The 16,200-nt window shown below is 41.2% G+C and overlaps 1 protein-coding gene across 3 annotated transcripts in view; it reads right to left on the bottom strand.

Moving 5' to 3' along the window:
- KCNJ16 (potassium inwardly rectifying channel subfamily J member 16) overlaps positions 1-16,200 on the bottom strand; it is an 80,209-nt gene that overhangs the window by 21,368 nt on the left and 42,641 nt on the right. The window contains exons 1-2 of one of the 3 annotated variants that reach the window (XM_002924219.4): positions 2,386-2,471; positions 1,940-2,066 (exon numbers count right to left, since the gene is read on the bottom strand). The exons of 1 other annotated variant lie outside the window; for it this stretch is intronic. The gene's annotated coding sequence lies outside the window, so the exon portion shown is untranslated. One more of the 3 variants, XR_002143716.1, reaches the window with a different exon arrangement.

Raw genomic sequence — 16,200 nt, 5'->3', positions numbered from 1 at the left:
TTACCAGGTTCCTATCACAACCTATCATTCCAGATACATTATTTATATAATGGAAACAAAAGAGTACCTTTGCCTTAATCCTTTAGATTTGATTTCTGGAGTCAGACTGATTTCTTTTTTCATCTCATCTCTACCATGTACCTAGCTGAATTCAGAGTAGCTATTTTACCTCTTTGATCCCCTCCCTTTAAAAAGGGTAATTCAGAGAATTAAATCAGATAGCCCTGTCCCATAAATGTCAGTACTTTTCACCTGAAGCTTAGCACTCGGACAAACTAAGAACATTGTCTCGGCTGATTTGAGGCAGCCACTGTGACCATGAGCGAAAGAGCTGTTTTGATTTTAAGAGATCAAAATGTGCAAGGACCGATGTGCCTTCATTAAACTAGGTCTACACAAAAGAACATCTCTGACCCTCATTCTCTTGTCGACTTTCATTACCTGCCGTGCCAGCCTGACATATCTTCCCTGACCTCCCCCACATCCCACATCGCTGGCCTGCAGAGACTGGGCTCGTCCGGGAGGTGTGGCCCAGGGCTGGAATGCGGATGTCTGAATGTCCAAGGCTGCTGGTCAGAAAGCCAAGTCAGAAGCAGGTGGAGGCTGGTGTATATCGCCAGAACTACCTTGACAATGCAACAGTGGCTTCCCTTCCTTATGATCAAATTGCAGTTGGCTGGCTTCTTCTCAAGCCTGAAAACCAGAGGTAGGTATGTTCCTTGGAGTTAAGTCATTTGAGATATTACTCTGAGGTTAGCTATTAACCCATTATCATGTCTACATCAGTTTCCCTCCCCTCTAACGGGGAGCCAGTAACCATTGTCTTCATACAGCTTATGCTCTCTCGGTGCCAGATACCCTGTCAAACGAGATTCAGTGATATATAAGAGACAGACATTATTAAAGGCGTCTGAAAAGGAGGCAGAGAGAAGCTAAGTAACCTGGGAAGGTCGCACTTCTGAGCAGCAGCCAATTTGGGCTCTACCTGCAGGATTATGGGCTTTCGGAACCCCTGGGGACGTATCCCTTGCTCCTTCTAAATTCTCAGCATTATGTCAAGGCTCATAAAAATAAGAGAAAGAGCAGGGGAAGGGGCTTTTCAAAGAAAAGCTTGAGGAGTTTCATCAATAAGACATATTCAGACTGCCTCTCTGCAGTCTTGGAATTTCCAGGTAGATGAGCTGCATTATCTCAGCCTCCGCTCCTTCCACCAGCCAAGTGAGAAGCTGAAGGCGCCGAGTGGAACAAATGCTATTTACTCCATAGCAACGGTCCAGATTGCAAATCGAAAGACAACAAGTCGAAGAAAACCTTTAAAAGTTAGAAAGCCCCGTGCTTTTATACCTCATCAGACTTCACTGCTCGAGAAGCTTATTATTCACCGGAGCTAACTTTTAGCAGCTTTTTTTTCCTAGAGACTTTCCAGTATTTCCGCATCTATTTTTAGTTGTACGGACGCAATGAATTACAAATCAAAGACAGCGTGTTTTAACACACCCTTTCAAACTCTCGATGCCACTTTATTGTCACTTTGGAACAGTGGAAGAGTGACAGAGACCTACAAAAAAAGAGGGTTTTACGAATGGTTGTTTCCCTGGGAGATTAAAGACTCATCCTTTTCCACGTTGCCCCACGTCAATAAGTAACGTTCAGCTGGCTAAGTCATCATGCTTTTAGTCTCTCTCTCCGAATGTTACTTCCCTTAACTGATCTATAAATGGCACTCACATTCTTAATCTGTTTGCTTCAGCGCTCCCCAGAGATTACACGAGAGAAAGAAAGACTATTCCCAGCCATAGACGGTACAGCATTAAAGAGCGAAAGGAAGTACCCTCAAGGTGCCTATTAGCAGGCATACATGCAAGCAAGAAGGAGCTCAAGGTCAGGCAAGCAATTAGTGGAGGCTTGGCTCACTCTGTTACCCACTAAAAGGTCTTACCTTAGTTACAGATAATGAAGTTCAGACCAAAACCCTGTGTCCTTTTCATCTCCTCGGAGAGCTGCAACCACACATCTCAGGCTCCTTTCTCTTTGCTCCTTCCTGCTCCCTCTGAAGCTGTCAGCACCTACCGCCATGGAGATGAGAAACCCCACAGGAGAATCTCGCCCTTCTTTGCCTTTCCGGACACATTCACCCCACACAAAGGCCAGTGAGTTCTCAGCTTCACTCTAGTGAATCAAGACTTTCTTTAACTGGTTCCCATGCCTACACGTAGTAGACAGTCTTGCCAATGGTGGCTTATAGAAAACAAGCATCGAGAAGAAATATCCTTCCTCCCTGCCCATCTACCTCTTTGTCTTGTGAGCAGACCTTTGTGAGCTTATTCAATAACAAGGATCTCCCCAAATCACAAAATGGCCACAAATGGCCCCTAAACTTCTTACTGTTCCAGAAGGCTGGATTTTCTCTTACTCACACCTCCAGGACTCGGAAAACTTCTTCCCAGTGTGTTCTTCTTAGGTAGGTGTTCTATTGTCGCCATAAAGATTTTTCTGTGCCAACACACACCCTGTCTGTGTAATCCTATCCCTAAGGCAAACAGCATCTTGCCCAACATCATTTCATTTGGGTTCCAAGAAATTGTGTACCCCTAGCTGACCACTGACAACCGCAGTAATGGTTCCAAAGACAAAGCTTAAATCTTTTTTCTGAGAAACCGGTTTTGTTTTCTGGCTTGTTTGCTTGCTTCTTCTAAATCTGGGATCAGCGAGGGAATGCATTACTTACTCGATGCCCATTTTCACCTATTGAGAAGTCTTATAATTAGGACTAAACTGGTCATGAAAATGAGGACATTTATAAGAAATTGAGTGACTACTGGTGCCGTTTCCTGCGATGATGGAACTGGGAGAGAAGGGATTTTGAAGCTGAGGCATTCTTGTGGTAACTGGCTATCCTCTCTGACAACAAAATGAAGAAGTTAGGGAGACAGTCGATTCCTCTGGAATGGAGGGGAGGGGTCCAAAAGTAGAAGTTGTCAGCACATATATAGTATCTACAACCATGAGCACAGGTGGGACCAGACAGGCAGTGAAAATAGTTAGGAAAAAAAAGAGATTCCAATTATCAAGCCCTGGAGCAACCCAATCTGAGGTTGGGAAGATGAGGAAGATACTGCAAAGGGGACTGAGAAGGTGAACTGTTTAAAGTAGAAAGAAAACCTCAAGCTGTGGTACGAAGTGAAGGAAGTGTGATAAGGAAAAGGGAGTTATCTGTGTCACAGATGAATGATGGGTCAGGATGAGAACTAAGAGTTGACAATTGGTTGGGGCAATGTGTTGTCGCTGGTGACTGATGAAAGCTGTCTCGATAGTGTTCTGGAGTCAGATGCTTGATGAGACCAGAACAAGTGGGAACAGGGTGAGAGGGAGTGGAGACCATACATATCCCATTTGTAGGGAGCTTTGCTGTCAAATGGAGTAGAAAAAATGCTTGATGGATGGGAAGGGATATAGGGAGCAGCAAGGATTTGTTTTTCAGGGAGAGAGTTTTTGCTTTCTTTTAGTTTAATATGGGAGACGTTAAAATTTGTCGCCTAAGGTGTTGCCAACTTACTACAACTAGTCCTGCACGTTGTTTCTATTAAAATAAGCATTTTGGGGAGACTTGAAGAAAGTGTCCTGTTTGATCTCATGATTTCATTACACAATCATAGGGAGAGGGGTGCCTGGGTGGCTCAAATGGTTAAGCGTCTGCCTTCGGCTCAGGTTATGATCCTAGGGCCCTGGGATTGAGCCCTATATCGGGCTCCCTGCTCGGTGGGGAGCCTGCTTCTCCCTCTCCCTCTACTGTTCCCCCTGCTTGTGCTCTCTTGCGTTCTCTATCAAATAAATAAATAAAATCTTAAAAAAACAACAACCGAGATCATAGGGAGAGAACGGAATACTATTATTGGCTCAAAAACTAGGTCTGCTTTGTGCATGATATATATTACTAACCACCAGTTTCAACTAATTGGGTGAGAAGTGAATAATCAATTGATTCCTTTCAATATATTTCTCTCCTATTTTTTCCTACATTATGTAAAATACTTCACTTAATTTCATCTTAAATAAAACTGCTTTTATTATTGTGTAAAATGACATAAATAAACTATAGGAAACATAAAACCCACATTAATAACCTTTCAGTAAACATTAATCAATTGACATTTAAGCCAAGTAATTCTTTGTTATGGGAGGAAGTTCCGTGCCGATAGGGTGTTTAGGACATCCCTAAACTTTGTCCACTAGATGCCAATATGACTCCAAACCCCAGTGTGACAGTCAAAAATGCATCCAGACATTGCCAGATGTCCCCTGGGGGGGGGGGAGGATCCCTTCTGGGTTGAGAACCACTGTCCTAGACTCAAAGAACTGAGTAGATGAGTTTTGCTCTTAGTTAATGGAATCTATAGCAGAATAATGGACTCAAAAAACATGGGAGTGCAATTTCTTTTACAAAATATAATAAATGTGAATTCCTTAAGGAGAAGGTACATATGTAAAATGTGTATAAAAGACTGCAGTGTTTTTAACTCCAACTTTTAACATCTCAAATCTTGTGAATATGTATGTTTGTAAGAAGAAAGGTGGACTTCAGGAGAATGGGTAGGGATAAAACACATTTCCATGGAAGGATAAGTGCTAACATTGGTTTTCAGAGAATCCTATTCAGATTGGCTCAATTTCTCATCTTTACAATAAGAGGCAACATACTGCTTAGGAGCTGAGGTTTGTAAGACCGTTGATTAGAAGCTGTCTCTAGCTACGCTGTGCCTCAGTGCTCTCGTCTATAAAAGATAATAAAAGAATCTTTCATGTAGTTCTCAGCAGGTGCAAATGAATTAATATTTGTGAGGCACTTAAAAAAACATCAGGCAATAATATTTGCCATGTCTGTGCTGTTATGTAACAGTCTGGGAGACTATGAAGAGAGATTCATCTGGGTTGGTGGATGAGAGTACAGGTTTCTGGTTGGCGAGAAGTCAAACAAAATATGGAAAGCATTAGAGGAACCTGCATGGCTGAAGGGATGGGCAGAATCTTTTGAGGTAAGCTTAAAGGTGTGCAAATGAAAGGCATAGGTCTATGAGAAGATCCCTACAAGCTCTTCTTGTGATAATCCTCGTGATAATCTAGCTGACTCATTCAGGAAGGTCATCATCTGAGATAGGGAAAAAATAGTCTGACTGTTATGTGGTATGGTGGGTATAATATAGTAGGTAAGGGACAGACTTGTTTATTTCAACCTGGTTTTCCATACCCAGTGGACAATTTTATGTTGTTTCCTGCAGCCTCAGCGCCTGCTGAAACCACGTCTTCAGGCAGACCCAAACAACCTTCACAGGTGTCCTTTTTCTGGCCTGAGGGCTTCCTGTTATTCTAACCCTGGCTACCGTAGGGTACAGAAAAAGTCCTTGTGTTCCTCTCCCACAACTTATGACAGTTTTTCCCACTACTTATGATACTAAAATTATTTGAAACTCATTGACATTTTCTTCTCTTTGGCCAAACTGTGTTGAAGTGGAGTTTTGGAATCAGAAATAAATCCGTGTAAAGCTGGTGAGCATATATTTCCTCTCTAATTAGTGATAATTACTTAATTTTCAAACTGAACATGAGATTTAATAAGGTTTCTGTTTGGGATCATTATTTTTTCTGAATTCGAAGGAATTATTTTCCCAGCTGGTTGTTGTACCAATTACTAAACACACGTTACCAAGCAAAGACCCCTCCCCCCCACCACACACACTGAGAATTGCCAAAATGTCTGAGTCAAGTATTGTCAGAGGAGGGTTCAACTCAAAACATGAATCCTCAAGAGGGCATGAACACAGCAAGAGGTCATTTCTTGAGTCTTTCTAGCAGATCCGCTAGAGTTGGCCCTCCGTCTCTGAGCACTGTCACTGACAGGACCTCACCGAGCCTTCGTGTGTTCTGTTCCTGTTTTATGATGAGTCAACGCTACAATGAGGAAGTCCTTCCTTCAACTCAGATAAAAATGTCTCCCCTTAGCTTTCACAAGGCTTTCCTGTCCTCATGCTGTGCCTCTGAAAAACAAATCTTGTACCACTTCCAACAGCAAGTTCTTCAGACAATGTCAGACAAGAATCTTCTAGTTGCTTCTTTCTAACTCTGTCTTCTCTTCTTCCAGTGAAAACTCTCCAAAGCCTCCAACGATTCCTGGTCCACACAGTGTGTATTTAATTGGTCACTTTTGAAAGTATAAAAAGTAGGGACAAGTGCTAAAGTGATGAGCCACTAAGACAACGGGTGTCAACCAGGACTGCCGAGATATTTAGTCAACTTATTTATAAGCAATGATGTGCTGGCCAATTTTAATAGGGCTCTCTGAGGGAACAAAAAGGACTGCCTGGTAGAGTTTACCAATTTCTGTGGTGTAAATTCTCTGACCGTGGCTGATTTCAAGTTACTAATGTGATGTCTCAGAAGGTGAGGCTGGTAAGAGGTGGGCGCCGCTGGTTCTCCTAGACTAGTAGGAACTGCTCACGTAGAACACCGTATGATAAGCCGGGCTTTAGTATCTGCTCAATGTCCTGGTTGCGCTCCTCTGAAGGTCTCTTTTAACATGTGATATATTTTTAATTCATAATTACTGAGGTGTTGTTTGACCAGCCAAGAGTCAGTCCACATTCCACTCGAAATTCTACTTCAAAGCTCCAATTCCATCAAAATGCAACATCAAAGTGTCTATGAGCGCGGGAGTATACCATGTCACGGAGAAACCCTCTAGCTTCTAATAATTGGGTCAGAAAAGAAAAATTGGTAACGCCACTGGAAATTATTAAAATAAAGTCCTGGAAATAAAATCAACTGCAAAATTGGGATATTAGGGTACATTCTCATTAAATTATATACACCACTAAGCAATTATTATATACCACAAAGCTTAATTATATGTACCACTAAGTTGTGTGTGTGTGTGTGTGTGTGTGTGTGTTTTAATGGAATGGAAAAGAAACTGGATTAAAAACTGCTGGCTTGTTAAGAGGGATACTGCAAAACATGATTTAAAGTTTTAAATGCTTCCATATAATTCAGTAAGCATGTATCAAGTCCTTATTGCTCATTAAGAAAACTATGAATGTTCAACTTAAAACTCCACAATGAGGGGCGCCCAGTTGGCTCAGTCGGTTAGCGTCTGACTCTTGATTTCAGCTCAGGTCGTGCGCTCAGGGCCGTGAGATCGAGCCCCGCGTTGTGCTGGGCCTGGAGCCAGCTTAATATTCTCTCTTTCCCTTTGCCACTCCTCCCACCTCTAAAACAAAACAAAACAACACAAAAATAAACCTCCACGATGAATAAATTTGTTTTCTTGTTTAGCCTTTCTCACTCTTGGATAGGCTCCTACTTTCTTAAAAGCCATGGATATGTTTGTTTTTGTTTTTTAGTGAATCTGGTCTGCAGTAGTTACTCTGAGTCACATTTCCCCAAGGGTGTAATTTACACCCTTACTCTATTCATACTGAATGCAACTGGTTGAGACAAACTATGTTAGCACTGCATAAGTATTAGCAGGAAAAATAAAAATGCTCATTTGGCTTAATCATGGGATCTAGGACGGGGAGAAGTATGAGAAAGATGGAGCTGGGGTGGTGAGCAGTACCTGGAAAGTCAGGTGAAAGAACGTTGCTTATTCTAAGGAAGAATGAAAGGGTTTTGATCAAGGGAGTAAGCCAATCTGATTAGCATTTCAGAGAAGATATTCTGGCAGTGGTGGTGGGAAATGGATTGGCCAGACATCTGATAGGGAAGTCAGTAAGAAAGATATTGCATAACCCTGGGGGAATAAAGCAAAGGGGACAGATCGAAAAGATCCTTGGGAGTCTGAATCTACAATAATCAGAAATCCACTGGGAAGGGAGGGAAGAGGGAAGAGAGGGAAGGGAGGAGCTGCATAGTGGAGGGATGGGGAACAGTCAGGGATGAGTCTAAGCAAAGAATACATGCAGCTGGGATCAAGCCTACAGGTTGGGTGGCAACGGGGTTGTGATTTTATTCCCTGGTTAAATAAAGGGATAATGGGGCAAGAAGACAGAATTAGAGATTTAAAGAGAATGGAAAACATTTGAAATAGTCTCAGTAGGGAAGTTGAGAAATATGTGACAAGGGGCTGCACCGAGGGCCCCTTCCTTAGTGACATCTCGTCAAGAATCTACTAGCATACGTGGATTGTGAAAGAGTGTTCCAGATCCTCCCAATAGGTCATCCACTTCCCTCTAATGACCTGTTCCTCTAATTTCTAAGGAAACCCGCCATACATAACAAGCTCTTTGTGATTGAGCATAACAAACTCTTTGTGATTGAAGAATTTTAACAAGGTAACTCATTCCATTCTTTGTTTCCAGATTGACTACTAAATGGCTTTTGTGACAAAAACAGTGAAATTCCTACTGAAATTTGCTCTGAAAACATTTGCTGGAGATCCCCTACATTCATTCCAAACAAATCTCGGACATCAGCGAGGAGACAGGAGCACAGAAGCAATGCAATCCACACTGTCTTTGTGAGGAACTCCGAAATTTAGTCAAGGACCAAACCCCAGTGAGGTCATGTCTCGTTTGGGATTAAATGGCTAACTCTGATTCTGTGATCATATTAAGAAAAATGCACATAAAATGCCCAGGAATTTTTCCTTTGTTTGATTCAGAAATTAAACGTGCACACATCATGTCTGCAAAATGAACATTTCCTCATGTCAGATGCTTTCTTTGATTCTAATAGGATGTAAAAGAGAAGAGACGACACGCTACCTTCTTTGCTAGCTGTGCCGTGTGCCTTCCGGCACCTCTGGCCTTCCAGATTTTAAATGTAGCTTTGTCTATGCTCTAAGAAGCAAAGTTCATAACCAAAAATCTTAACCAACTCACTAGCTGTAACCTGCTCAACCAGTAAAGGCCATTGAGAAGGCAAAGGTCAAAACATCCCTGATTGCCTCATGCCAAGTCAGCCCAGCTCCGAGAGGCTTGGTTGTTAATACAGCAGAAAGTGTGCATCAGCTGAATTATGAAGACAACACCTTCATTCTGCATATGAGGTAATGCATACACTGTCTTGTAACAGTGCTTATCTGATACCTAATACAATTGGAAAAATGAGCAATTCCTGCAATTTCCAAATCTTTGCTTGAAACAGTCTGTGTTGAGGCCCCCTCGGTGGCTCAGTCAATTAAGCATCCAACTCTTGATTTCAGCTCAGGTCATGATCTCAGGATCCTGGGATAGAGCCCCTCATCAGGCTTCCTGCTCTGGGGGAAGTCTGCTTGTCTCTCTGTCCCTCTGCCCATCCCCCACCTTGTACTTGCTTGCTCTCTCTCAAATAAATCAATAAATCTTAAAAAAAAGAGAAATGTTCTATGTTGTCACATAAGATATAAAGAGGATTGTTCGTTGGAAATATGAACATCTATTTTGATAGAATAACAATGGCTATCACTTATTAAATACATATTACATACTGGGATTTTGGTAACTGTTTCACAGAAACTGTTTTAATTCTTAAGCAACCCATATGGTAGGTGCTAAAATCATTAGCAATGTTTAAATAAGCCAACTGAGACTTAAGTATGTTAAAAGACTCTCCTCAAAGTCACATGATGAATGAAATTTATTGGCAGGAATAGAATTGAAATCCTGTAATATCAAAGACCACATGCTTTTCAGCTAATCAAGGCAAAATCAACCTTCTCAAATATCAGAGAGCCCATTTGAACCCATGGAAGTGTCCATTACACTTGACTAGTTCCACAGAGAAAACAACCACATGAACCAGACTGTATGCAAGAGACTCATAAGCAGTGAGACATTTGCTGTAATGACTTAGAAGTAAGATTGAGTAATACAAATGCCAAATCATCACAGACCTGAGCTAGGTCAAAGAAATCTTGACCCAAGTGTGAACCAATTCTAATAATTTTTCTGGCTTTTGGATTACTGATATTACACTTAATATCCAATGGCCCTAAATGATTTTCTAAACTTGGACATAGCTCATCTTGCCATTTAAAAATTTCTATATAGAAATTATAATAAACATTGTAGAAATAAACAAGATTGCCCAAATGAGAATCAAGCAGGGGGTACCATTCAGAGTCCGCTACAGCAAGGGAGTCAGTCATCATTACTTGTGTTTGGCAGAGACTCAAAGAGAGGCAAAAGATCAGGGAAGCTTTACAGTGAAAGCGGTAAAGCTAAAGATATGATCAGAGGCTACCGACATGGGAAGCTAGGATCAGGTTAACTAGAAGCAGGACATTCTCTGTGATTAGTTTGGGAAGCATGTTTTGTTTTCTCCGGTTAGTTCTAGGTTAGAACCAGGGGGAAAGATTGGGATGTTGGAAGTCAAGGACCAAGTCTAGACCACTTGGGGCTCACTGCTCCAAAGTTTGTCGTTTATCACCTGGCTATTTGTTATAAAGGCTATGGGTCAGAGTTATATCATCATGCATGGCCTTGGCCATTGTCCATTTGTACATCCAGCCTCCCCAAACAAAGACTACAATATGGTGGTAAGTGAAATGTGGGACAGCTACTAACAAAAGTACGCTTCTTGAAACTATAGCCTCCATATCAATACTTGTAAATTGGATCATCTGTGATTAAATGTGATTGAAACTCCCCAAATAATGCATTCATACTCCTCCATTATAGGACTCAAAAAAATGCATTTAGTCACTCCCTTTTTTAGGACAGCTTGGCTTTCGTAGAAATCTAATTATCTATTAGCTAAATATCAAAGCTGGATTGACTTAATTATAATCGAGTCTCCCCAATATTAATGGAAACTATTGTAACAAATACTCAATGATGATGGGTTTTCTGTGGAGAAATTGCATGACCTTGCCGTACAGGATCTTGAGAACAACAGCTCCTGCCATCTCACGACTGGTAAACTCTAGCATGTTGGATGCATCATGTTCTCAAACACGTGGCATTTTACCCATTTTGTGTTTACCTTAAAGTGCGACTCTATTTTAACAGTCCAAAATTATTTTAAACCTTGGTGGTGGTGTGGGGACAGTGTATAATACATTTCAGCCTTGTTAAATCTACCAAATCAAATTTGTTTGAGCCGCAAAAAGTTAAGGTAGACTTATTTTACCATTTTCCCCACCTTTTGTTCTGGCTCTGATTTCTGTGGCTTCTTACATGGTTGGCTAAGAAAGTGCACTGGATGGGTGAGGTGGTTTGAATACTTTGCCAGCCCATTCTTTCAATCTAGATGGTGTCTGTGTATACAATACACACTTTTGCTAATTCTTAGCAATGCAAGTTCTTTTGATTTCTGCAACTCTCGCAAAGTCACAAATGCCAACACTCACCAGCCAACAGTCTTTTCAGCTTGTTGATGTTTTCTCTCACAGAATGATTTATTTGATATTCTCACCCTTCCACTCTCCACTGTTTGAAAATATTGCAATTGCTGCCCTGAAAATAAGGACCAAAAGACAGGCTCGTCCAAAAGAGCTGAGTCAGTTATTCCATGCAGACACTAGTTGAAGGTTACTTTTATTTTCACTTTGATTTTTCCAAAGCCTTAAGTAAATGCAAATGTTCACTATTGTTATTTCTCTTTAGGCTAGGAAATCTGGAAAATATAGAGGAAGCTTCAGAACACATGGCTGTCTGGGGAGCAAGAGAAGTGATGGAAGAAAATCTGAGTCATGAGTTCTTGCGTCAATACCCAAATCCCTATTTTCTCCATGTTTATAGGATAACTATTTCTGAAAATACTTCATGTCTTTCACCTTTCCTCAATCCACAGTTGACTGTTCCTTTTATTTTCCCTTTTTATTTGGCCTTTCCTTTCCTCTCCATGAAATACCTTCTTCCATTTTGTTCATTATCAGCATTCAGGTTGCCTGCTTACTGACACAAATTTAAATTCTGATACTTGTAACAAATTACAGAAGAGTTGGGCAGTGCCTCTTCTAAAGGGTGAAAGATTCAAAACAATAAGTAGAAAAATAAATGCTTCCATCTCATATTATCTAACCATATTATGATGGCCAACGTAAACAAAAGGCACAATGATAGAAAGAATGGTAAGAAAAGGAAAGGAAGGTCATCCATCATTTCGGGGTATTTCTCTGCTCTTTTCTGAGGAAAGTGTGGAGTCTCTGTTTTCTGCCCTCATTGTCTGTTATGGGTTGGATTGTGTTCTCTCAAAAAGACATTTTAAAGTCCTCACCTCTGGCACCTGTGACTGTGATCTTATTTGGAAATAGGGTCTTCTCAGACCTAATCAAGTTATAAGGAGGTCATTAGTGTAGGCCCCTGTCCAAATGACTGGTGTCCTTCTAAGAAGAAGGAATGTCCACCCAGAGAGAAGAATAACATGTGAAGACAGAGGTGGAAGTTGGGGTGGCGTTGCCGTAAGCAAGGAGCCTCAGGCTACCAGAAGATGAAAAGGTAAAGAAGGATCTTCCCCTAGAGGCTGTGGCGGGAGGGTGACCTTGATTGCAGACTTTTGGCTTCTCCGGCTGTGGGAGAATACATTTTTGCTTTAAACCACCCAGTTACAGCAGCCTGAGGAGACTAATACCACACCCATGCTTGTATCTGGAAGGTTCTTTTACACCTTCTAGAATTTTCTCCCATCTGTTCCTTTGTCTACTACCTTTGCATCGATGGACTAGTAAGTAGTTCCGTTATTTCCAACTACAAAACCAGCTACCCCATGGAGGTCCGGTTCTGAGCTTGTTTAGATATTGAGCTTACTCTCTGGTTGTGACATAGGAGACGGAAATCTTAAGAAGTTACCCTTTGACTTTATCTGACATCTATAGATCGCTGGCCGTCTAGTTCCTGGGGCGCAGGGGCGGTGAGTCTGCTTATACAGTTTATTCCATAATTTCGAATTTACAAGCTAAAGGGAGCAGGCACATTTTGGGAAGACATTAAGTAATTTTGATTCTATATGAAAACTGAGACTCCTAAAACAATAAAAACTAAATCCAAAATATGAGTAGACTGCTCTGCTTCACCTAAGTGTGCTTTTAAAGACTTTAAGATTCTGTTATTTATGACACAGACCAAATTTTAGATTTTTTTTTCCTGGCCTCTGAATGAGGCTCTGCTTAAACAGTACAAGTGGTCATCCCTCCCACCTGCGTCAGATTAAGCTCTCATCCAGACCACCGTAGTATTTGACATGTTAACATTATTCACTGTACAGGTCTGTGTACCCAAAAGTCTCAAATTAAATGTAAATATTACACGAGAGAGTAAAATAAGAGAGAAGTGTCTCTTCACGGAATAGATCAGGATGATTTGGGAGTATAGGCTAAAATCAAGCAAAGAGGTCCCGTGTGTCTTAAGAAGAAAGCCCTATGTGGGCAACAGCAAGAAAGTGAAAACCTACCTGGAGTAATAACAAAGAACTAGGCCAGTGACCAATAGAAGAGATAACATTAAAACATCAGAAAGAGGGGTGCATGTGTGCTGGGGGATACCGTGAGGTACTATGGGGAAGGAGAGTCCCAAATAAAATAACTTAATATGACTTGTTTATTTACAGTGTATCCTATCAAGGAGCAAATTCTATTCCATATCATTTCTAAGCGTCATTTTTTTATTCTTTGCCTCAAATAAATGAATGCTATTTGTTAGGCTTTCCCCTGCCTCCTCTATTCAAGGCAGGTAACAGGTTGTTTGCAAATTCATGATTTCTAAGACATAATACCAGTCCACAAGAAGTTAGTAAGCCATTTAGAAGACAACATACAAGAGACAAAAAATTACCACTTGAATTGTATTGTTATTTCAGTTTTGTTTTGGTTAACAGATGAGTGGGAAAGGGTAATGGATGAAGGTCAAGTGAGTCGAAGAGGAAAGAAAAGAGGGCAGGCTTCTTGTTGGTTTAATTCAAATTCATCCTGTATGGTGTCATGCAAAAGGTGGATTTGGCTAGAACTCTGAGAGACATGCTGGGGTATATGAGAGTCAAAAGGGAGAAGACTTACGTTCTCCAGATGAGAGCAAAGAACACAGCATTTTTGTAAAGCGAGAAAGCTGGATTCATAAAAGAGAAGTGGTGGCCAAGAACACCAAACCATTACACTGGGCCCCAAATGGGAAAGCTTTTATCTGCTTGGCTAAGGACTTTGAATCCTCTTTTTGTTTGTTTTCTTTGTTTAGTAGCCATATATCTCTTAAGGAATATTTCTGGGGACACCTGGGTGGCTCAGTAAATTAAGCATCTGACTCTGGATCTCGGCTCAGGTCATGATCTCAGGGTCATAGGGTGAAGCCCGGTGTCAGGCTCTGCACTCAGCAGGGAGTCTGCTTGAGATTCTCTCTCCCTCTGCCCCTCCCCCTACCCTCTTGTGTGCACGCACTCTCTCTCTCTCTCAAAAACAATATTTCTGAATAAGGTTTTGGTTACATTGCTGGCAATTAAGGCAATTAGTAATGGATGACTCTTCGATTTTTCAGGTGTTACGTTTGACCAACTTTGCAAAATTATATAATATACATCTTTGGTCTCCTAAATAGATGAATTCCAGCTTATTGGAGAGAGATTATAGAATTTGATAATTCCAAATGACAGCCACAGACTTTTAAGTCTCTTTAGCATTATGAACATGATAAATGTTCCCGATGAATTGAGCTCAATCTGTAAGTAGGACTATGTACCTAAATTAGGTCCATAATTCAGCCCAGAAAAGGAAAGGACCTGGGAAAATGACGTCCACGTGTTTTCATTAACCTCAATTGCCCATATAATGTGTGCATTTTCATCCAGCCAAAGTGTAACAAAGATGATCTGTTTTCAACCAGCAAAAGGATGGTGAGAAGGCACACAGTGTTTTTAGGTAGACTTTCCCCCTTATCTTTGAGCTCTCAAGCCTCAGAATTTTCTTTCAAGGGAAACACAAAAAACCCAGAACAATGACCCCATTCAACTATAAAACCACCGTGATCAGCCTTTCCACGGCTGACCCTTCGGACAGGAGCAGAAACAGCAGGTCCTGCCTGGATGGCTTGGTCCTGTTTTAACAGCACAAATACTTTGGCAGGGAGATAAGTAGGTGATTAAATCCAAGGTGGAGCCTAAAAATATAAATGCTGAGCAAATGACTGAATAGACTTTTTTTTTTTTCTTCTTTTTTTGCAGGGCAAGGCGATAGCTGAGGCCACCACCTGTTCCCCTTCGAGACGTCCTTGGCACAAGCACCAGGCATCAGGGCTGGACCCAGCGATGGGAGCAGTTATCGCGAGAATACGAAATGCTGGCAGAGCAACTCTGTGTGATGTAACTAGAGATTCTAAGCAGAGTTAGAGCGCTGTGTTCTCTGTAAATACTGGAGTAACTAGCTTTTAATCTTTTTATCGACACGCAGCGTTGGTAAACAGAGATATGGAAACCTTCTGAAATAATGTTACATGCACTTGGAAGTCTAGTTTATAGCTAAATATTTCTCCGTCTTCCCAGGGAGGTAAGCTGCTTTACTAGCGTGCCTTCTGATTATAGACTAACCACAGCGACAGAAACCCTGTAGTTTCACACTTTAGGAACAGAAGGGCTTTTTAGGTTTTTAGGTTTTATTGTTTTTCTCACTGCCTAACCCCCCCGCCCCCCAAGTTTGGAATCCCACCTTTGGGAACTATGGAGAAAAATAAGCCACAAAAAACATGGCTTTGGGTGGTTGTTTCTCTTCAAACTTCAGGAACTTAAACTGAAAGCAGGTAACTACTGCCCCCTTCCTGGTAGCTAAGACCCATGTACAAATTATGTGAGGCTCTCAATTCCATCTAAAACCAAGAACTTGGGTGTCCAGTTGATGTGGCTTGAATACCACAATTTCAAGGACACCTCCTACCTAGCTCCCCCATAAGACCGAGCGTACACCATAGTACCTGGCACACAGGAGGTATTGAACAAGTGTTCTCTGCTTTCGTAGGTCCAGGAAGAGGACTAACAGGGGAATCAAAGACAAATTGACTTAATTTGCCTGTCCATATCTACATACTCCATATGGCTACCTAAGACCAACTTCCATGTATTTGGGTGAACACAGGCTGAAAAATTTTTTTTGAGTTTCAAAATTGAATTTATAGATTTTTTTAAACTGAGGGTTTTTAAATTATTGAGCTATATATATATATATATATATATATGTATTTATTTATTTTTTTTTTTACATAGCAAGGGAATGTGGGCAGAATTATGGGAGGGGCAGAGGGAGAGAGAGAA

Source organism: Ailuropoda melanoleuca, chromosome 13 (genome assembly GCF_002007445.2).
Source record: "Ailuropoda melanoleuca isolate Jingjing chromosome 13, ASM200744v2, whole genome shotgun sequence".
Classification (NCBI taxonomy): Eukaryota; Metazoa; Chordata; class Mammalia; order Carnivora; family Ursidae; genus Ailuropoda; species Ailuropoda melanoleuca.
The sequence above is the reverse complement of the archived record's forward strand: the minus strand, read 5'-3'. Positions and strand labels throughout refer to the sequence as shown.